The following is a 23675-nucleotide window of genomic DNA, read 5'->3' on the forward strand; positions in this document are numbered from 1 at the left end:
ATTCCTTTTGAATTTTTATTAAAGTAATACAGTAACATGTTTTCATAGCAATAACACTCAAAGATTTATAGTGAAAAATACCTCTCCCTGCAACTTTCCTTCTTCCCATCTCTATTTCTACATTTTTAAAAGTCAATTTTATTTTTCAGAAGTTTTACATTTACAGAAAAATTGTGATGCTAGTAATGTTCACATAAACACCATAACCAGTTTTCCCTAGTACTAGCATTGTATATTATTATGGCACATTTTTTATAATAATAAACCAATAATGATAAATTATTACCCTTTCTTCAGTTTTCCTTAGATTTCACCTAATGTTCTTTTTCTAACCAGAATCCATCCAGGTTATGACATTATACTTATTGTCATGTTTTCTTAGGCTCCTCTTGGTTGTGACAGTTTTGCAGTCATTCCTTGTTTTAGAGGATTACTGGCCAGGTACCTTTAAAAAATGTCTTCTATTGGAATTTGTCTGATGTTTTCCTCATAATTAAAATTGTTGTTGTTAGGTGCCCTCAACTCAGTTCTGACTCACAGTGACCCTACATAAACAGAGCGAAACACTGCTAGGTCTTGTGCCATCTTCACAATTGTTATGTGTGAAGCTATTGTTTCCGCCACTGTGTCAATTCATCTTGTTGAGGGTCTTTCTCTTTTTTGATGACCCTCTGCCTTACCAAGCATAAAGTCCTTCTCCAGGGACTGGTCCCTTCTGATAACATAAAGTACATGAGACAAAGTCTCGCCATACTAGCTTCCAAGAGCCACTCTGTCTGTACTTCTAAGAATGAGGTTATAGATTTTTGGGAGAAAGACCACAGAGGTAAAGGGTCACTTCTATCACGTTATATGAAGGGCATATATTAACATGGCTTATCACTGTAGTTGTTGACCTTGACCACCTGACTGAGGAAGTGTTTGTCATATCTCTCCACTTAAAGTAACTTGCTTTTCCTGTTTAACATATTGTACTCTTTAGACTGTCCCACATCCTCACCAGCATTTAATATTGTCATTTTTTTGTTTGTTTTAATTTTAGCCGTTCTAATAAATGTGTTGGGCCCTGGTGGTACATTAGTTAAGTACTTGGCTGCTAACCAAAAGATCAGCAGGTCGAATCCACCAGCCACTTCTTAGAAATCCTATGAGGCAGTTCTATTCTGTCCTACAGTGTCACTGTGAGTCTAAATTGACTCAATGGCAAGAGGTTTTTTTGTTTAATAAATGTGTAAGGATATTTCATTATTGTTTTCATTTACAACTTTCTAATAACACTTGATTTTCAACATTTTCTTTTTCATATGCTTATTTGCCATCTGTGTATCTTCTTTGGTAAGGTTTTTTTCAGGTCTTTTGCCTATTTTGTAATTGAGTTGTTTGCTTTCTTATTGTTGAGTTTTAAGAGATCTCTGTGTTATTTTACATATAAGTCTTTTATCACATATATGTTTTGTAAATATTGTCTCCCAGTCTGTGGCTTTTCTTTCAGTTTTAACAGTCTTTCATAAAGTAAAAGCTCTTAATTTTAATAAATTCAAACTTATTTTTTTTTTCTTCCACGGATCATGCTTTGGGTATTGTGTCTAGAAACTGATAACCAAGTCCAAGTTCACCTAGATTTTCTCCGGTGTTATTCTTTTGATGGTTCCTGAGTCGTTCCATTTTTTGCCCATAGAATACTTCAATATTGCAACTCAGTGTTTGATTTTTTTTTTCTTTAGTTCTTTCAGCTTGAGAAATTCTGAGCACATTTTTTCCTTTTGGTTTTCTAACCCCAGGCCTTTTCACATTTCATTATAATACTTTGTCTTCTCAAGGTGTCCTTTGAAATCTTCTGTTCAGCTCTTTTACTTCATCATTTCTTCCATTTGCTTTATTACTCTATGTTCAAGAGCAACTTCCAGATTCTCTTCTAACATCCATGTTGGTCTTTTCTTTCTTTCCTGTCTTTTTAATGTATTCTTCATGTATGATATCTTTCATGTCAACCCACAACTCATCTGGTCTCCGGTCATTAGTGTTCAATCAGTCAAATGATTCATGAGATGGTCTCTAAATTAAAAAAAAAAGTGGGATATATTCAAGTTTGTGTTTTGGCTCTGATGGACTTGTTTTAATTTTTTTCAGCGCTCACTTGAACTTGCATATGAGCAACTGATAGTCCGTTCTGCAGTGTACCCCTGCTTTGTTCTGACTGATGATATTGAGCTTCTCTATCATCTCTTTCCACAGATATAGTCGATTTGATTCCTGTGTATTCCATATGTATAGTCAACGTATATGTTGTAAACAAAAAAAAAAGTTATTTCCAATGACTAGATCATTGAGCTTGCACAATTCTATCAAGAGATCAATATCTGTGCCAATTCCAAAGAAATGTGATCCAACAGAATGTGGAAATTATCTAAAATGTCATTAATATCACACACATGTAAAATTTTGCTGAAGAAAATTAAAAAATGGTTACAGCAATGCAGTGACTGGGAACTGCCAGAAATTCAAGTTGGATTCAGAAAAGGACATGGAATGAGGGATATTATTGCTGATTTCAGGTGGATCTTGGCTGAAAGCAGAGAATACCAGAAAGATGTTTACATACTTTTTATTGACTATGCAAAGTCACTCAACTGTGTAGATCATAACAAATTATGGGTAACATTTCAAAGAATATTAATTCCAGGACACTAAATGTGCTCATGAGAAACCTGTGCAAAGACCAAGAGACAGTCTTTTGGACAGAACAAGGGGATGCTGCATGGTTAAAAATAAGGAAAGGTGTGCTTCAGTGTTGTATCTTTTCATCATATTCAATCTGTATACCAAAAACCAAACCAAACCCATCACCACTGAGTCACTTCCAACTCTTTATGACCCTATAGGACAGAGTAGAACTGCCCCAGGGTATTTCCAAGAGCACATGGTGGATTCAAACTGCTGACCTTTTGGTTAGCAGCTGTAGCTTTTAACCACTACACCACCAGGTTTTCCTCAATCTGTAAATCAAGCAAATAATCTGAGAAGCTGGACTATATGAAAAAGAATACAGCATCAGGACTGGAGTAAGACTCATTAATAACCTGTGATACGCAGATGACATAACCTTGCTTTATGAAAGTAAAGAGTACTTGAAGAACTTACTGATGAAGATCAAAGACTACAGCCCTCAGTGTAGATTACACCTGAACATAAAGAAAATAAAAATTCTCACAACTGGGCCAATAAGCAACATCTTGATAAACAGAGAAAATGTGAAGATATCAAGGATTTCATTTTACTTAGATCCACAATCACCCATGGAAGCAGCAGTTAAGAAATAAAATACTGTATTGCATTGGGCAAATCTGCTAAAAAAAAAAAAAAAAAAAAACTCTTTAAAGTGATAAAAAACAAAGAAGCCATCCTGAGGACTGAGGTGCATGTCTTAGTCATCTAGTGCTGCTTTAACAGAAAAGCCACCAGTGGATGGCTTCAAAAAAGAGAAATTTATTCTTTCACAGTCTAGAAGGCTGGAAGTCCAAATTCAGGATGCCAGCTCCAGAGGAAGACTTTCTCTCTCTTTTGGCTCTGGAGGAAGGTCCTTGCCATCAATCTTCCTCTAGCCTAGGAGGTTCTTGGCACAGGAACCCTGGGTCTAAAAGACATGCTTTGCTCCCGGTGCTGCTTACTTGGTGGTAGGATGCCCCCCGTCCCTCTTCTCACTTCTCTCTTTTATACCTCAAAACACAGTCTAATCTTGTAGATTGAGTCCTATCTCATTAACATAACTGCCATTAATCTCATCTCATCAACATCATAAAAACCAAAAAAAAAAAAAAAAGGCCACTCCCATTGAGTCGATTCCAACTCATAGTGACATCAACATCATAAACATAGGATTTAAAATACATAGGAAAACTCACATCATACCTCACAAAAAATGGTGCACAATCACACAATACTTGGAATCATGGTCCAGCCAAGTTGACAGATATTTTGGGGTGACACAATTCAATCCATGACAGTGCACTTGACCCAACCCATGGTGTTTTTGATAATGTTATATGCATGTAAAAGCTAGACAACGAATAAGGAAGAAGAATTGATACCTTTGAATTATGGAGTTGGCAAAGAATATTCGCTATAACATAGACTGCCAAAAGAATGAAATAATCTGCCTTGGAAAAAGTACAGCCAAAATGCTCCTTAGAAGCAAGGATGGCAAGACTTTGTCTCACATATTTTGGACATGTTATCGGAAAGGTTCAGTCCCCAGAAAAGGATGCCATGCTTGGTAAAAGTAGGGAGTGAACGAAAAAGACAAAGACCCTCAATGAACTAGATTGGCACAGGGGCTGCAACAATGGATTCAAACATAAAAATGATTGAATGCCGCAGGACCAGGCTGTGTTTTGCTCTGTCATACATAGGGTTGCTATGAGTTGGAACAGACTCAATGGCACCTAACAACAAAAACAAGTGGGTTCTTGTATCTGACTCCATTTCTGCCTCTTAAAGGATTTGTAATAATCCTGAACTAAAGTGGTCGTGGAAGTGAGGTAGAGATCAGTCTTTTCACAAGCTCAACATGAAGCACCTCTTGATGAGCCACATTGCTCATATTTTGCGAGAACTGGTTTGGGTTGAAGTGGCCAGTTGCTGTAGACATTTACTGGCTTTTACTAAGAGGGCTTCTGTTAATCAGGCATTTGATGAAAGGGTACTGTGAAATTCTGCTGCTTTACTTATTAATCAGGGCCTAGAAATGATTGCCCAGTGCTGCAGCTCTTACTTGAAGACATTGTTTCTGTTCTCTTTTTACCAAAATCTTCAATTTTCTGCTCAGAGGACTGAGTTCTCTTCCTCTGCAATGTCCCCTGCAGAATTATTAAGAACTCTTATCATGAGAAGAATCTCTTCTTGCTTGGGAATATAAACTACATTTGGGCCTCACTGTAAAATATCCTCATTAATACCATATAAATTATAATTAAATATTCTCCTAGAATATGAAGGAGCTCAGGGTTTTTGTAGCATAGTTAATGAACAAGATTGTGAGGGTTACACATAAAGTGAACTAATCATAGTAAGAACTGGATCAAAAAAGATTGTAAATGGAGCTAAGTCATTCAAAAATATCTGCATTTGCAAAATACATTAGTGGATATGTGACAGCAACCATGTTACACAAAATTTGTCACGGCCTTTCCTAAAAGGTTAATGTTGTTGTTGTAAGGTCCTGTCTTAGTTATCCAGTGCTGCTGTAACAAAAATACCACAAGTGTATGGCTTTAACAAACAGAGATTTATTTTCTCACAGTTTAGGAGTCTAGAAGTATGAATTCAAGAGGCCGGCTTTCTCTTTCGGTCGGCTGTGAAGGAAGGTCTTTTTCTTTTTGAACTTTTGCTCCAGAATGATTTTCATGTGGCTTGGCATCTTTCTTCCCAGTCTCTGCTTCACAGTTGGCTTGCTTAATCTCTTTTATATCTCAAAAGTGATTGACTAAAGATAAACCCTCCACTAATCCTGCCTCATCAACATAACAAAGACAACCCATTCCCAAATGGTATTAAAATCAGGGACATAGAAGTTAGGATTGGCATCACATATTTTGGGGGAACACAATTCAATCAATAACATTCAACCCTTTAACCCCAGTGCTGTCGAGTTGATTCTGACTTGTAGAGACCCTATAGGACAGAGTAGAACTTCAACCCTTTGGCCCCCCAAAATTCATGTCTTTGCCACATGCAAAACACATTGACCCCATCATACCAACCCAAAAGACTTAAATCAACTCGAAGTCCAAAATTTCACTCTCTGAATCATCTAAATCAAATTTGGGTAAGACTTTATGCATATTCTTTCCTGGGGCAAAATTCCTTTTCATCTGTGAATCTATGAAATCTAAACTACAAGTTGTCTGTTTCCAAAGTACAATGGTGCAACAGGCACCAGGTAGACATTTCCACCACAAACAGGAGAAATTGGAGGGAAAGAAGGGATAATGGGCAAAAACCAAGCCCAAAACCTAGCAGAACAAATTACATTAATTGTTAAGGCTTGAAAATAACCCTCTCTTTTCTGAGATCATCTGAGCAAGGGCCCTGCTCTCCAGACTCTGGGTGTTGGCCACACCCTTTGGATTCTGAGTAGAGTCCCCTCAGTCCCCTTCAGCACCACCTTCCAGGCTATCTGTGATGGCAGCTCTGCTCTTTTAGGTTTAGGCAACCTCATTCTCCTAGTCCATCTGAGTGGCACCCACACCCTCTCAGTTCGGGCAGACCCTGTTCTGCTTCTTGGGCATGGCAGCCTTGCCCTCTCAGCTTTGGGCAGTGGCTCCATGCCTCTGGAACACCTTAACATAGTCCCGCATTCCAGAACAGAGTTAGCGAATATCAGACTCTCAAAACCTAGAAGGATGTGGCCCCACTCTTTGAGATCCAAGAGACCGTGGTCCCATCCTTTGAAACCGAGAAGACCCTGTTTCTTGTGCTCCTTCCAACAGTTCTGCTGATCTCTGAGCTGCTCCAGGGATGGTCCCTTTCTTTTCTTAGAGGACAACAGGTGTACCTTCTTTGGCTTGTTTCCTGCCTATAGAATTACAAGAGGCAGACAGCATTCTTTCTTTTTGTTCTTTCTCTATCACATTCAGTCTAAGCTGATAGGTTTTCTGCTGTGGTAGGTGGTTAGATCCATCAGTCACAGGATTAATTTCTTTAACAAAAGATTGTGTAGCCACATCCTTAGTGAAAATTCTAGCACACATGTCCTTAGTTTTGACAGCAGAATTTCCCAAATGTTTAAGTTCTGTTTTCATTTTGCACAGCTCATTTTTAAGCCCATCTCGTTCCTCTTGCATTTTACTGTAGGTAGGAAGGAGAAACAACATGGTCCCTTTACGATCTTGCTTAGAAATCTCACCAGCCATTCAATATCTCATCAGATATTCAAGTTCATGGCTTAAGAGTTCTGTCTTCCGCCAAACATTTTCAGCATAGTACAGACAAGTCTTTGCCACTGCATAAAAAGCATCTCCCTTCTTCCATCATCCAATTACATGTTTATCATTTTCTTTTACACTTCACCGGAAGTACATTTAATATTCACATTTCTAGCAACATTCTGTTGCTGTGGCCATATATATTCTCTAAGACTATGGAGACTTTCTCTATAGTTTTCCTCACTTCCTTCTGAGCCCTAATCAGAATCGTCTTTGATGTCCATAATTCTATCAACAGTCTCTTCAAGGCAATCTAGGCTTTTACTATTAGGGATCTTAAAATTCCTCCAGCCTCTATTCATAGCCCGATTCCAAAACCATTTCCATATTGTAGGTATTTGTTAAAGCAGCACCCCACTCTTGGTACCAGTCTTAGGCTGGACTCTCTCAAGGTGCAAAACCAGGGAAGAACATATATATATATATTTGTATAGAGAGATTTATCTCAAAGGAATGGTTTACACAATTGGAAAGGCTGGAAAGTCTCAAATCTGCGGGTCAGGCATCAGGCTAGAAGTTTCTGACTCATGTGGCTGCAGGAGCTGACCAACCGAAAATCTGCTGGTCAGGTGGAAGGCTGCTAGCTCACAGGGTTGCGGGAGCTGGTGAATCCTAAGATGTACAGGTTAGGTGATAGGCTGATGGCTCACATCCCAAGAACCAGATATTAGAGGATGACAAGTCAGATGCAGGATCTAGGGTATGTGAGCTTTGCCAGAACATCTGTATATGTTGGATTCAGGCCACACTCATAAGGAAACTTCCTTTTCAACCAATTGGCTGCTCACATCAGATAACAAAATGGGGGATGATTACATCATTACATGACTGCCAAATTACATTATTACGTAGAATAATGTAATTTGGCCCAGACAAGTTAACACATACCCTTAACCATCACAGATGCTATTGAGTTCATTTCACTCATAGCGGTTAATAAAAAGTTGGAAACTGAGGTTTTAACAAATTTAAGCATTTAGCAAAGCATTCATGTTCATGCTTTTTAAAATAGGAGTTCCATGGGTTCTATTAGGTTCTTATATTTATGTGTAGAAGCAGCTGATTCCTTAAAGAAAACTTCACCCTCTTACACATACTTCATGGTACCCTGCATAAGAGGTTTTAGAGTTCTTTGTAAAGTCTTTAAAAAAAAATAAGCGGCCCTCTTAATGTCAGGCACTCTTAATGTGAAAGAAAAGATGAACTTATAGGAGCTAAGTTTCTTTCAAGTACATGACAAAGACAATTGTATTCTTTTAACAAGAATTGTAAAAAAAGGGAATATCTCGTGAAGACAAATCAGTGAAGCTTTGGGCAGCATACTGTGAGCTCACCTCGACTTGTTTCTCTGCCAAAAATTTGAAATATCTGTATGTTGTAGGAATAAAGAGAATAAATTAAATTTATATCTTTGACTGTGCTGGCTTAGAAATAGAGTATAACTTCAAACTATTGCTCAGTTCAAATCATGTTGCTAAGAATAATGTGGCACCATGTGGTTTTTAGCTATTTTGGCCACATTCTTTAAAATTATTTTAAGAAGTGAAGAGAACTACAGAAAATATCCTATGACAAGAGGACACTTGTAATAAGAAAAACATAGTAGTTAGAGAACTGGGCAAAGAATCCTCCCCCCGCAAAATATGGGTGTTCTAGACTCAACTGAGTCACTAGTTTGAACAACATTAACTTTACTAAATATGTTTTCTCATCTGTAAAATGTACATAGAAAACCTCCATCTTATGGCAAAAAATGTAAATATTACATTTACGAATGTCTAGTGAAAAATAATAGACAAATGCACAAATGTCACTACCATCATCATCATCAACTGCTGATTTTCCAGACCACCAAAATAACCTGTTGATAAGAAAAACTGTTACTTCTTGCAATAATGGTAAACATTACACTGACAGAGTCTTAGTAGTATCTCTGAAGAGGAGGTCAAGGATGGATATGTATAAGGACTGGGGGTTTGATTTAAGGTGGTTCTTTCAATTTAACAAAGCACGCTTTATGACGTGATAGTTGAGAATCTGTGAATACAGAGAGGTGAGGGTTTTGAAAGGAGTCTTGAGGAGTAACAAGTCATTCAATGAGAAAACAGCTTGCCAGTTTGAATGATCTTTTTTCTTGAGAAAGCAGGACAATTAAGCATACCATTCTTTGAATACATGAATTTTCAGGAAGTTTCTGAAACAATAATATTGTAATGTTATCTTCTTGGGCAAGAATTTTCTGGGAAAGTAAAGTCATGTTAATGTAGATGGAGTCCCAGGGTAGTGTAAACTGTTAACATGCTCGGCTGCTAATTGAAAGATTGGAGGTTAAAGTGCACCCAGAGGCACCTCATAAGAAAGGCCTGGTGATACGCTTCTGGGAAAAAAAAAAATTGAAAATCCTGTGGAGCTCAGTTCTACTCTGAGGCACATGGGGTCACCATGAGTCAGAGTCAACTTAATGGCAATGGTGTTTGGTTAAGGTACATAGACTTAGTTCTTGAACTTATTTAGCTGTGTGTTTGCAAACAGTTTGTTGTTATCATCATTATCCTGTTAAGTAAATGTTATGAAGTGAGAACTATGTTGAAACTCTCTTCTCCTTGGTACGATACATACCATGTATTATTTAATGCTAACAAAAATTCTCTGATGCTATTATCACCGTTCTAAAGTTCAGAAGGCAAGGCTATGACTTTTGCTCAAGGTTACAAATCCTGATCTGTCTAAATAAGTACACAAACAAACTAACAAACAAAACAAAACAAACGATCGATAAGGCACAAACTTTTGACCATACATTTCCTATCTTATTAGTTTATTTTAGTACAAAATTATACACGTATACACGTCAACCCAGGAATGCTAGAGACATAGATTGCTACTGCCAACAGCCTAGGAAGACAGTAAAGACCTTGTAAAATAGTTTAAATTTTTTGACTCTTAATAAAATTGTTAGACAATGAAGGCACAATTTTTAAAACTGACTCTAAATTTCTACCATTATGACTAAATTGGAAAAATAAAGATAGATTAAAGTTGCAAAGATATAAATTAAGTACTGTACTTTAAGAGAGAAACTGTTGTATTTAATGAGTTAAGCAGAGCCTGTAACTGCAGAAAGATATTGTCCATACAGGAAAGGCAGGTCTTCATAAAGCCTGGAAATGGGACTAAAACCCAGTCTTGAAGAAGCTCTAAATGTGTACAATTCCAAATAAACATCTCATGCTCTAATCTAATTGCCCTTTACTTCTCAAATTTCAAGAGTTAAGATTATCCCAGGAAGTGAAAATAAGTAAATAAATACAGGTAAAAAAAAAAAAAAGTCAAGAAAGAATATGACTCAATTTTTTAAAATAAATCAATATTTTATAAAGAATTATTTATTGCTTAAATTTCTGAGTTTACATATACTTTATTTATGGTAAACCTATGCAAATGATAAATTAAAATGAATTTAAAAGATAAAATACCTCTAGGAAATGGTTTCTAACTCATCAATTTTTCCTAGAATTGTAATTCCATTCAGGAAGAAATTCTCTACGATAAACACTTCAATGATGGAAAGATGGAAGTTTTCAGTACAGTAATTATTGCTTAGCATTAGGCAATCTTATCCTAGAACAAACTTACCTGAGAAGGAGGATTATTACATATCAGCTGATTTTGAGAAAATTTATGAACTATAAAAGGATGATATAAAATATAGTGAAAAGCTGCAGAATTTGCACATCAAGCAGAATAAGAACAATTTTAATTTTTTATAAGTAGAAACACACTTGGTAAAGAAACCAAAAAGTAATTAGAAATATCACCAAAGCTGTAAAAATCCATCACCTATGTGTTCTTTGGAAACGCTGGTGGCGTAGTGGTTTAAAATTATGGCTGCTAACCAAAAGATGAGCAGTTCAAATTTCCCAGGCACTCCTTGGAAACCCTATGGGGCAGTTGTACTCTGTCCTTTAGGGTCGCTATGAGTTGGAATCAACTTGACGGCAGTGGGTTTGAGTTTCTTTTTGTATGTATTCTTCATGTAATACTAGGAGAGGCTATCTTTGGCACTAGAAAATACCATATCCTTTTTGAGAATGCAGAAGGTAAAATAATTTAAAATGAAATAAAATTGTTTGAAAAATTGTATTATAATGAATAAAATCATAATATTTCCGGGACTCATTATAAATTCTTTCTCTTTAATTATAGTAAGAGAATGGGTGATCACTAAAAGATCATTTGCTAAATGTCTGTGATATCAAAAACCTATCTTTTTTTTTTTTTTCAGGAAGTAAGTACCACAGTGAAATTCTACTTTGGAATATCAGAATGTATTTTAAAAAACCATTTGATGACTAGAGGAATGTAAAATGTATCAAGGATACAAGTAGTACATTTGGTTTGGAGAGCTAGACGGTCTCCCCTGCTAAGTGTACTGTTTTCAGCCAAGCATCGTCCACTGATTTCGGCATAAGTTATGGCATGGAATCATTTTAATGGGTTTGCAGGTGGGTAGTAATCAAAAGGTTAGCAGTTCAAACCCAGCCAGAGGCACCTTGGAAGTACGGCTTGGCAATCTGCTTCTGAAAGGTCACGGCTTTGCAAACCCTATGGAGCAGTTCTACTTGGCACACAGGGTGTTACCATGAGTTGGAATTGACAGCAACTAACAGCAGCAACATCTAGGCTGGGTAGCATTTGGAAAAATATTTTTGTTTTGTTTTCAAATCTCTAATTGTCTTTCAGCTTTTCAGAGGATTTGTGAAAAAGATATATCTCAGAACACTCAATAATGACTATATATATATAATATATTATATATAAAGTAGAGGGTCAGCAAAAGAAAGGAAAACCCTCAATGAGATGGCCTGACACAGTGGCTGCAACATTAAGCTCAAGCATCACAACGATTGCAAGAATGGCACAACACCAAGCAGTGTTTCATCCTGTTGTACATAGGGTTGCTATGAGTTGGAACCAACTCAATGGCACCTCACAACAACATATATATGTGTGTGTGTGTGTATATATATATATAATTTTGTTGTTAAGTTCTGTTGAGTCAATTTGCACTCATAGTTACCCCATGTGTTAGAGTACATCTGCCTCATAGGATTTTCTAGGCTGTAACCTTTACAGGAGATCACCACATTTTTCTCTATGGAGCCACTGGGAAGGCTTGAACCACTAATCTTTCAGTTAGCAGCCGAGCACTTAGGTGTTGCAACACCAGAGATAGATAGACTATCTATCGATAGATCGATAGATACTGGTAGATCGATAGATATTGATAAATATATGATATAGGCTTTATATTATTGATCTTGCCTTTTGCGTTTCCAAGAAACTACATTACAGACTCAATACACAATACATTATAGGAATACCATTACTTTGGTAATTTTGCTTCTTTTTGATTAACTTGTTTTCAGCTCTAATTAGATCATCATTATTTTAATTGCATAATGGAGCTGATGAGATTCTTACCATGAGAAAGGGGAAAATTCAGCTCTACCATTTTCTTCTTTGTTTTTGGTCTTTTTATATATTCTTTCCTGGTTTCCAATCTGAGACTACATCTCTCATTTGGCTTTTGGAGGCACAGGTTTTATAGCCTCTAGTCAGCAGGGACAATCAAGTTTTGACTTTTTGTTTGCTTTTTTATTTTATTTTATTTTATTTTATTTTCAAAGTGCTTAATCATTCCATTATTAAAAACAGAAAAATACATTAGAGATAAAGAGATTTGAGCTGTAAATTTCCTTCTCAAGAATCAGGCTCTAATTCAAATATGTAACAGTTACTGTTTTTTTTGGTCTGTTAAATGAATATGATCATCAAGCATACATGCCTCATAAGATGGCTACAGGGATAAATAAGATAACATATGTAAAGCCCTTAACAGACAGTTTAGTAATGTGAGTAGTTTACCATTGTTCTTGTTGTTGTCAGGTGTCGTCAAGTCGGTTCCGACTCATAGCAACCCTATGCATAACAGAACAAAACACTGCCCACTCCTGCGCCATCCTTACAATTGTTGCTATGCTTGAGCCCATTGTTGCAGCCACTGTGTCAATTCATCTTCTTGAGGGTCTTTCTGTTTTTCACTGACCCTCTACTTTACCAACCATGATATCCTTCTCCAGAGACTGATCCCTGCCGAGAACACGTTCAAAGTATGTGAGACATAGTCTTGCCATCCTTGCTTCCAAGGAGCATTCTGTCTGTACTTCTTCCAAGAGAGGTTTGTTCGTTCTTTTGTCAGTCCATGGTACATTCAATATTCTTTGCCAATTCAAAGGCATCAGTTCTTCAGATGGGTGGGGGTAAGTTTATCATTAGTAATTATAATATTATTTATGTAATTATTCATTTATTAAAATATGACCTATTACATAATCTTTCTCAGGCACAGAGATAGAGCCAGTGAAAGAAAGATACATAAGATGTAGTTACTCAAAATGAGAGACAAGAAGCCCAAACAGGACAGCATTATAACTGACTTCACAAATTTCTGTGAATCTCACCGTAATATGACTACACAGGGACAGTCCATTATTCAGATGCTTGCATACCAACAACAACAAAAAATTCAGACTCAACGTTTGCCCAATAACTTCACATTTAGTTCTTAATTTACCTAAATTTTACTGATAAATTGAATCATTTAGTTTTTTTCTTGATATTTTATTTTTATGCAGACATCTTCACAATTAATCCTAAATTTAACCTAGTTCAAGCCTGAGGACTTTTAGTTGGAAAGGCAGGTTGCTGGCTACCTTTTAAGACCAGATAAAGACACTCATGGCTATCTTTGGACGTGTATGTAAGTAACCTTCTTCTTCCAAGCAGTGGACATGTTTGAAAAGCAAGTTTCATGCTCAAGAGTAAACTGTCTAAAGTTATAATGCCTAGTGCCATCTATTTGCAAAGTAAGAAATCATGCTCTGATTTTAAAATGATGAATATTCTTGTAGCAATGATCAGTTACTGGATTTAATCATTGTGATTGCAGGAAAAAAATAAGCTTTAAAAACAAGTGCTAAACACTCAAATCATATATTTTTCATGTTTTTAAAAAATACTTTACCTTCCTAGCTTATGGCCAATTTTCCATTATGTGGACATATTAATAGTTAATATTTAGAGCTTTCAAAATATCAATACTCAATGAGATTTGAACCTGAAAGCTATAAATTCTTCAGCAAACTAGTAGGAGTTTCAATTTAAGAGCTATTAGAAATGCTTTAGGGTATTATTATCAGGCTTCTAATCATGGGTTAAAGATTCCCAACCTCCATCAAGTCACATAAGAAATTAATAGAGATACAGTAGTGTGTATTCTCAAAAGATAGCTAAAAAATATGCTGAAACACAAACATTCAACTTCAGTACAATTAATGTACAGTAACCTCTAGATCAGGAAAGTTTAAAGTCAATAGCTGAGAACCATCTGAATGGACAGTTATTGAATTTGCTTTGTCTGGCCTATAGGGTAATGATTGATCTAAGCTTTATTTTGTGCTAGTCTTTTCTCTATTGTAAGCCTAATGAAGCTTAAGGGGCGAAAAGAAAATGAAAACAATAGACATAGATTGTCTCTGCATGGGACCAAACAACATGGTGATAAAATAAAAAAATTAGTCCAATCAGCTATTTGTTGTCAAAAAGTTGCACTCTCAAATTTCTAGAAACCTCTTCTTTTTTAACATTTCAGCAGTTCAGATTCTCTTCTGTTAAAATAACTACTGAGTACCTTTTATGAACCTTGTATGTGCAGAAGTTTTTAGAAGGAATATTTAATATATTTTTACAAAAATGCCATCACTATTAAAGATTCTATTGCATAGTATATAAAAATATTCTCTTGGCTATCTACTATGGACATTTGTAAGAATCAATCCTGTGGGTAAACACTTGTTTAATGGTTTATTGAGGAGGTTAAAAAAATAAATGATACTTGGCAAAACATGGAAAATAGTAGCTCTAAGACTCTATGAGGCCATACAGGCTCTCAAACCATCAGCAGATGATATCTTGAGATTTGAGACTAGACGTATTTATAATTGGAAAAGTGCTTTTAAATAGTTTCCTGGAGATGGTAGTTAAGATGTGCATAGGAGATGTTTCCCGGAAGAAAAGAATATATTAGAAGTAATTGGTTACAATAAAGCAGAAAAAAAAAAATTGATGTGGCTAATAAAAAGTGTTGTATTTATCTCTGGGGTGTAGTTTTATAAGCATAAACTACATGCTTTTTTTTATTCAATAAATGTTTATCATATTCCCTCCTCTTCGGCTATTCCTACCGAGCCTTCAGAATTCAGTTTATATAACACTTCCTTATGGCAGTTTTTCCAAACCTTTCTGACTAGGTCATGTCCTCCCTGCTTTACATTCCCACAACCTTCTTACTTTCTTTCCATGCATTTACCATAATAGTAAAAATAAATGATTATGCAATTAGTTTTTGCACAGACATGGATACCGAATGAGGGCAGAAACTGTTTTTTCCTTATTTATATCTATATTTTCAGCATCTATCACAGGGTCTTGCACTTAATAAACATTTAAATTCTGTTAAGTCAGTGAGTGAATAAATGCATCAGGCATAATTTTAGACAGTAAAGTTATAGATTCAAATAAGATGTGATGACTGCCCTCGGGGAGACTAAGTATTAGAGAGTAAGACAAGTAAATGAACAATTATAGTTCAATATGAGGAAGTACAAAGGTGGAGAAGGTTTTAAAGACAAGGTCTGAGTAGGCAAGATAAAACACCTCGAAAGGGACACAGGGTAAGCGTTCTTGGGTGAGGGGACGGCTTGTATAGAATTGTGTGCATGGCCCTTGTATTGGTTGGTTCCTCTAGGAAGCAGACAGGGAGATGGAGCTAAGCCTGCACAAGATTTATTGGATGGACATGAAGGAGATAACAGCTACAGGTGATAAGTTAGCCACACTCCTCACAGCTTGGCAGTGATTCCTCCTTTGTCTGTCATAAGCCTGGATGGCGTGTTCAGCAAATGTCTCTCTATTCCCTACATAGGCAGCTGTACTTTTAAGGACAAAGCATAGCATGAGGCTGGAAGCTAAGCCAGAGCCAGACTTGAAGGGCCTGTGTGACTTGCCAGGGAATTTGGATCTTAAACCTTAAAGACAGTGAAGGGCCATGGAAATATTTTAATTATGAAACAAAGGAGTAAATTTGTATTCTAAGTCTCTTCTGTCACAGTGAAACAAAGACTGCGTACAGCAACGTTGGTGAAGGGTCGTTATGCAACTCTGGCGAAAGCATGAACAAAGAGCGTGGCCTTTGAAGGCAGGCTCCTTGGGATGGAATGGGTATGGTGACTGAGTAGATCTGGGAGTAAGAGTGAGGAGTCTGGGGTACCTCCTAATTTTCTATGACACGTAAAATGTCTGCATGTTCTGAGAATAAGTTTTGAAGGAAAAAAATAAAATGAAGCTCCCTTCAAACTTCTACCACGCAAAACATAAAGTTGTACAATCATCGTACCCAGATCCTTAATCTTCTCCCTGTGGAATCTACTTTGGGCTGTGGTTACACAGCATTGTGTCTGAGACCAGAGCCAAGTGCCAAACAAAGAAATAAAAAAACATATATTTTTTTTTCAAAGAAATAGGAACTATCAAATGTGACTTGGATCATGGGAGGGGCCCCAGGACCTGTTTCAAAGGGAAACCTAAGACATGGGGGGGAGTGGGTTTAAGGAGAAAGTAAATGCTGAGAGTAAAACAACAAAAACAAAACAAACAGACAAAACACACAGACACACATACATACTCACACACAAACAATGCAGTGGCTAAATGTGATATTTACTGTTACTGAACTTGAAAGCAGAATAAAATGCAAATAATTAGTATTGGGTTATGTCGTTGTCATTGTTACTTAAATTAAATGTTTAATGACAATATACAGGGTGCATAGGTTAGTTAAATATACACACAAGGCCATTTACTCCCTAATCTCAGGATACTTATCCAGCATCCTTTCCAAACATAATGAGCATGTTCACACCTCTGACTTGTGGTTCCCTCTTCATTTCCCTTTTGTCCTGCATCTTCTTTCTCATTCAACAAGGCTTATCCCAAGTTTCAACTTTTCTGGATGTTTGTCTCTCATGTCTCCCAGACAAAAATATTTAGTCGTTCATTTCTGCTCCTGTGGACATCTACACACATAAAACAACCAAAACCAAACCCATTGCCATCGAGTCGATTCCGACTGATAGCAACCCTAGAGGTAAGATGAGAGCTTCCCCACAGAGTTTCCAAGGAGCACCTTGTGGATTTGTACTGCCAACCTCTTGGTTAGCAGCCATAGCACTTAACCACTATACTACCAGGGTTTCCTTTACACGTATAGGTATAGTAAATAGATATGGATATAGATATATACATATATAGATATTGAATAAAAATTTCTCAAAATATTTACTGTTGTATTGTCTGGGTCTAAAGACATGTTTGAGAAATAATAGGCGCTATTGAATAATTTCAATTAAACTGAAATTTCATTGCAGAATATCAATTAATAATATTTAATAGTACAACATATTGATGAAATATAATGTTTTGGTCGATAAAATAATGAAGAAAATAAGAATAGAGGAAGATTTCACAGTGCTAGTTACAGAGTTGGGGAATTTCTTACTCCTGATTTAACATGTTCAAAGCTGACTGACTAATCCCTTAAAACCCAATGGAAATAAAACTTTCTTCAAAATTTTTCTAGATTCCTCCCCAGACAGAAATAATTTTTCTTTGAACTCCCATGTAATTTCAGCATTTTCTTCCTAAATAACTCTATCTCTCTTGCCATTTATTTATATTAGACGTATTTAGTGATAGACTCTTCTTTTGTTAGATGTTAAGCTCCTAAAAAGCAGGTTTTTTATACAACTCATTTTTTTTTGTTTCTAATAACACCTTATACAATGCACTATGTATTAAAATAGTAAATAAGTGATGGCTAAATCACTTATTAATGAAGTATAATTTTCTCTATTAAAGGATTTTCTAACATGGAAAGATATATAACACAGGGTTTCTCAATCTCAGCACTATTAACATAAAAAAAAATAACGGGATAATTCTTTGTCATGGGGTGCTGTCCTGTCAATTGTAGGATGCTTAGCAGTATCCCTGGCCTCTACCCAGTAGATGCTAGTAGCCCCCTCTCCACAGCTCTGACAGCCTTAAGTGTCTACAAACATTGCCAAATGTCCCCTAGGGAAAAAATTATTGAGATACATCAATTTAAAAGATGAAACTGTAATTGAATAATTACTTTTAATTTCAACGGGCAATACTTACTCATAGACCTTTGTATCCTACCCAGAGCACTGGCATAGATGGAAAATGTAAACGTTAAAAAACGTGGAATCTGTGAAATTGCCAATGTGCATGTACTTGAAAAAAATGAGAAAATATAAAGAGATTAGAAACTCAGAATTTGTGAAGATGGCCACTAAACATCCTGTTCAGAGTAAATCCTGTTGATACTAATTTAAACTGACATGACAAATATTTTCAGGGCCAACTGAACATCTTTGTGACTGCATTTATATGTTAAAGACAGTAAAGTTTCCATCTGATCCATACAAGCCATCAGCCAGCGTGGAGGTGCATAAGCCAAAGTACTCAGTACTAACACAGAGTATTTTTAATATGATTCTACTCTCATATTTATAGAGATATTAATAAAATTTTGTGGTTTAGCATTTTGTTTCATTTACCTCGCCATATACGCTGACTTGTTTCTGCTGTTCGTAGTTTGGTTGATTTAACCTATTTCACCAAATATTTTTAAGCACTAAGGTTTTTTCAAGAGTTCTGTTAGGCACTGCAGAAAAGCAAATGAATAGAAATTACCATAGCTCTCAAAGAACTTAAATTTAGCAGAAATAAGTTATTCTATAAAGTGGATTAGCAGTATAGCGCATTTAGTGCTATGATACTGGTAGAAATATTGTCAAAAGCCTAGAAAAGACAATCATAGCTCAGTCTCCAAGGTAGTGCAGGAGAGGCCTGATGGTTTTTAAGCAGAGAAGTAATACAGTTATGCATGTGTTGTAGATAAAATCTCTGGCCTGGAAGCAGGGAAACTACTTCAAAGACTTTTGCGATAATCTAGATAAGATGTGCTAAGAGTTGAAATAAACCTGTGGTAGAATGCTGATGAAAAAAGACAGGACAAACTTGAGAAATGCTGAGAGATAAATAACATCAGAATTTCATGAGTGACATGATGTAAAATGTTAGGGTCAGAAAGGATTTAAAATGGTTTTAGGATGCCTCCCCAGATATTGGCTTTAGGTGACTGGGTAGTTAGGTGCACCACTAATTGAGATGAGAATAGTATAACAGGAATGGCCTGATAGAAAAGCTGATGGCTTACCTGAATTTTTGCTGGTTATAGTACACATGGCTACACTACTTCTTTTGGTCTAATACTGGAGAAGTAAAAACAAGTAATAAGATTAACACAAGGTTAGAGTGGCATTTTTATCAGGTAACGTAGTAGAAGAGATGGAGATGGGAGCCATTTGACAGTGAAGGTGAGAAAGTGAAGGTGATCGACCAAGGGTCTTAAGTTGAGAATTGAAATAAGAAAACCTCTCTTAGACTACGAGATGGGAGGGCAGTCAATAAAAAGGTGGTTTATGCAATTTCAGAGAGCAGGTATGTTGTGGTATGAGAACTCTGGAAGGTAAAGCAGTTTTCCACAGAGTTCTGATTTGTAATGGTACTAGGTGGCAACAAGGTTTAGCTTATCACCATGGGAGTGTGTAACATATAGAGTTGCAGTGGTTAGGAATTCTCTAGGTATGGTCTTTGAATAAAATATCCATATAAAGTCACCTGGAGTGATAGCAGGACTTAGAGTACAGAGGAATATTTAATGCGAATGTTTTCAATGCCTGACTAGACCTTCAATATTTTCAGTATTGAAAATGAACAGGAAAAATCATATGGAGAGATCTTCTAAGGAAAAATCCTATGGAGAGATCTTCTAAGTTTACTCTGTGTTTTTCCCTTCATTAGAGGCAGAGTAATGATTTAGAACTTGCATTCAGCATTAAAGAGATGGTCAAGGTATTGCTTGGGAGAAGAAATACCCTCCTTTTGAGAGAACTAAAAAATTCTCAAGGACTTGAAAAAAAAATCATAAAAGGAATCAAAGTTGAAGCAATACTTCTCATTGATCTGGACTAATACTGATTTCATTATTCCATGTTCACTTTAATGCTGTTTGGAAGCTGTATCATGAAGCGTCTAAGTCAAAATGTTCTTTAAAATAAGACTCAAACTTGGGAAGCACCATAAAATTCAATTTATCCTGATCAAAAAGTAAACAACTACAAAGACAAAATTTGTTATAAATAATACAGTGTCAAAGATTCTTGGTACAGTTCTTAGAGTATATGCAGGTTTCTTAAGGTTTACATAAAGATTGTCAAAGCTTCATTCAAGCGTGGCTGTCTGTATAATAGTCCTGAAATTTTTCTGCAGTAATAAACTTGCTTTAAGATCCTTGGGATCAATAAGCATTTGAAGTGTCGGGAATATTTCGAGGTATGGTAATCAAAATGAAGGCACCGATGAAAGAAGACGGTAAAGGATTTAATTGGATACATGCAGGGGAAGAAAGTGAGAACGTATTATAGCAGATTTTATAACTAAATAAGATAGAAAATCCATGTCTATACAAATCTTTTAATAACAAAAAATATTATTGGGTCACTAAATGTAATTGAGTTACTACAGTTGTGAAAGCATAATACAGTGGGACAGAAGAGCGCCATTTCACATTAATCTTACCAAATGGAACCATTGCCGTAGAGTCAATTCTAACTCATAGTGACCCCATAAGCCATGGAAAAACTGCCCCATAGAGTTTCCAAGGAGCACCTGGTGGATTCAAACTGCAGACCTTTTGGTTAGTAGCCGTAGCACTTAATCACTATACCACATTAATCATGGGTTGGGTATATTATCCCAGCATATTTTTCAAAACCTAGAAATGGTGCTGAAAATCCATTTATTATAGTCATAACTTTATAATTATCTCTATCACCATAAAAAAAAAAAAATCAAACAAAACCCATTGCCTTCCAGTTGACCTCTTCACCACTATGCCACCAGGGCTCCATCTATCTCCATAGACTTATTTTATCCTCCCAAAGAGCCATTCGGTAGCATTCCCACTGCACAGCATCAAACACAGAAAGTCAGAGAGTTTTCATGATTTTCCCAAGGTTACACAATTAGATGTGCCACTATTAAATTCAGGTTTCATTTTCCACTATAGCGCAAACAGGGAACACCTTACTTCATGCTGAGAGCTGAATAGTTCTTTTCAGTTTTAATTTTACCACTAATTTTTCAGTCTCTTTTTGAATTAACATTAATATCTGAAGTGAAAGTAGTGTTAGTGTTAGTAAGACAAGAGGAAAAAAGAAGACAATACAGATTTAAACACAAAGAGAGAATAGAGAATAGATTTCACTATAGAAATATTTCACAGCTGAGTTGTTTTTAGTACAGCTTTGTAGTTTTCTTTGTATAGGTCTTTTACATCCTTGGTAAGATTTATTCCCAAGTATTTTATCTTCTTGGGGGCTACTGTGAATTGTGTTGATTTGGCTTTTCCGCTTCGATGTTCTTTTTGTTGATGTAGAGGAATCCAAGTGATTTTTGTATGTTTATCTTATAACCTGAGACTCGGCCAAACTCTTCTATTAGTTTCAGTAGTTTTCTGGAAGATTCCTTGGGGTTTTCTGTGTATAAGATCATATCATCTGCAAATAGAGATAATTTTACTTCTTCTTTGCCAATCCGGATGCTCTTTATCTCTTTGTCTAGCCTAATTGCTCTGGCTAGGACTTCTAGCACAATGTTGAATAAGAGCAGTGATAAAGGGCATCCTTGTCTGGTTCCCGTTCTCAAGGGAAATGCTTTCAGGCTCTCTCCATTTAGAGTGATGTTGGCTGTTGGCTTTGCATAAAATTAGATGCCCTTTATTATGTTGAGGAATTTTCCTTCAATTCCTATTTTGGTAAAAGTTTTTATCATAAATGGGTGTTGGACTTTGTCAAATGCCGTTTCTGCATCAATTGATAAGATCATGTGGTTTTTGTCTTTTGTTTCACTTATATGGTGGATTAATGGTTTTTCTAATATTAAACCAGCCTTGCATACCTGGTATAAATCCCACTTGATCGTGGTGAATTATTATTTGATATGTTGTTGAATTCTATTGGCTAGAATTTTGTTGAGGATTTTTGCATCTATGTTCATGAGGGATATAGGTCTGTAATTTTCTTTTTTTGTGATGTCTTTACCTGGTTTTGGTATCAGGGAAATGGTGGCTTCATAGAATGAGTTGGGTAGTATTCCGTCATTTTCTATGCTTTGGAATACCTTTAGTAGTAGTGGTGTTATCTCTTCTCTGAAAGTTTGGTAGAACTCTGCAGTATAGCCATCCGGGCCACGGCTTTTTTTGTTGGGAGTTTTTTGATTACCGTTTCAATGTCTTTTTTTGTTGTGGGTCTATTTAGTTGTTCTACTTCCGATTGTGTTAGTTTAGGTAGGTAGTGTTTTTCCAGGAATTCATCCATTTCTTCTAGGTTTGCAAATTTGTTAGAGTACAATTTTTCGTAATAATCTGATATGATTCTTTTAATTTCAGTTGGGTCTGTTGTGATGTGGCCCTTCTCGTTTCTTATTCAGGTTATTTGTTTCCTTTCCTGTATTTCTTTAGTCAGTCTAGCCAATGGTTTATCAATTTTGTTAATTTTTTCAAAGAACCAGCTTTTGGCTTTGTTAATTCTTTCAATTGTTTTTCTGTTCTCTAATTCATTTAGTTCAGCTCTAATTTTTATTATTTGTTTTCTTCTGGTGCCTGGTGGGTTCTTTTGTTGCTCACTTTCTATTTGTTCAAGTTGTAGGGACAGTTCTCTGATTTTGGCTCTTCTTTTTGTATGTGTGCATTTATCGATATAAATTAGCCTCTGAGCACTGCTTTTGCTGTGTCCCAGAGGTTTTGATAGGAAGTATTTTCATTCTCGTTGCATTCTATGAACTTCCTTATTCCCTCCTTAATGTCTTCTATAACCTAGTCTTTTTCCAGGAGGGTATTGTTCAGTTTCCAAGTATTTGATTTCTTTTCCCTAGTTTTTCTGTTATTGATTTCTAGTTTTATTGCCTTGTGGTCTGAGAAGATGCTTTTGTAATATTTCGATGTTTTGGATTCTGCAAAGGTTTGTTTTATGACCTAATATGTGGTCTATTCTAGAGAATGTTCCATGTGCGCTAGAAAAAAAGTATACTTTGCAGCAGTTGGGTGGAGAGTTCTGTATAAGTCAATGAGGTCAAGTTGGTTGATTGTTGTAATTAGGTCTTCCGTGTCTCTATGGAGCTTCTTACTGGATGTCCTGTCCTTCTCCGAAAGTGGTGTGTTGAAGTCTCCTACTATAATTGTGGAGGTGTCTATCTCACTTTTCAGTTCTGTTAAAATTTGATTTATGTATCTTGCAGCCCTGTCATTGGGTGCATAAATATTTAATATGGTTATATCTTCCTGATCAATTGTCCCTTTTATCATTATGCAGTGTCCTTCTTTATCCTTTGTGGTGGATTTAAGTCTAAAGTCTATTTTGTCAG

This window comes from Loxodonta africana, chromosome 10, assembly GCF_030014295.1.
Source record: "Loxodonta africana isolate mLoxAfr1 chromosome 10, mLoxAfr1.hap2, whole genome shotgun sequence".
NCBI classification, from domain to species: domain Eukaryota; kingdom Metazoa; phylum Chordata; class Mammalia; order Proboscidea; family Elephantidae; genus Loxodonta; species Loxodonta africana.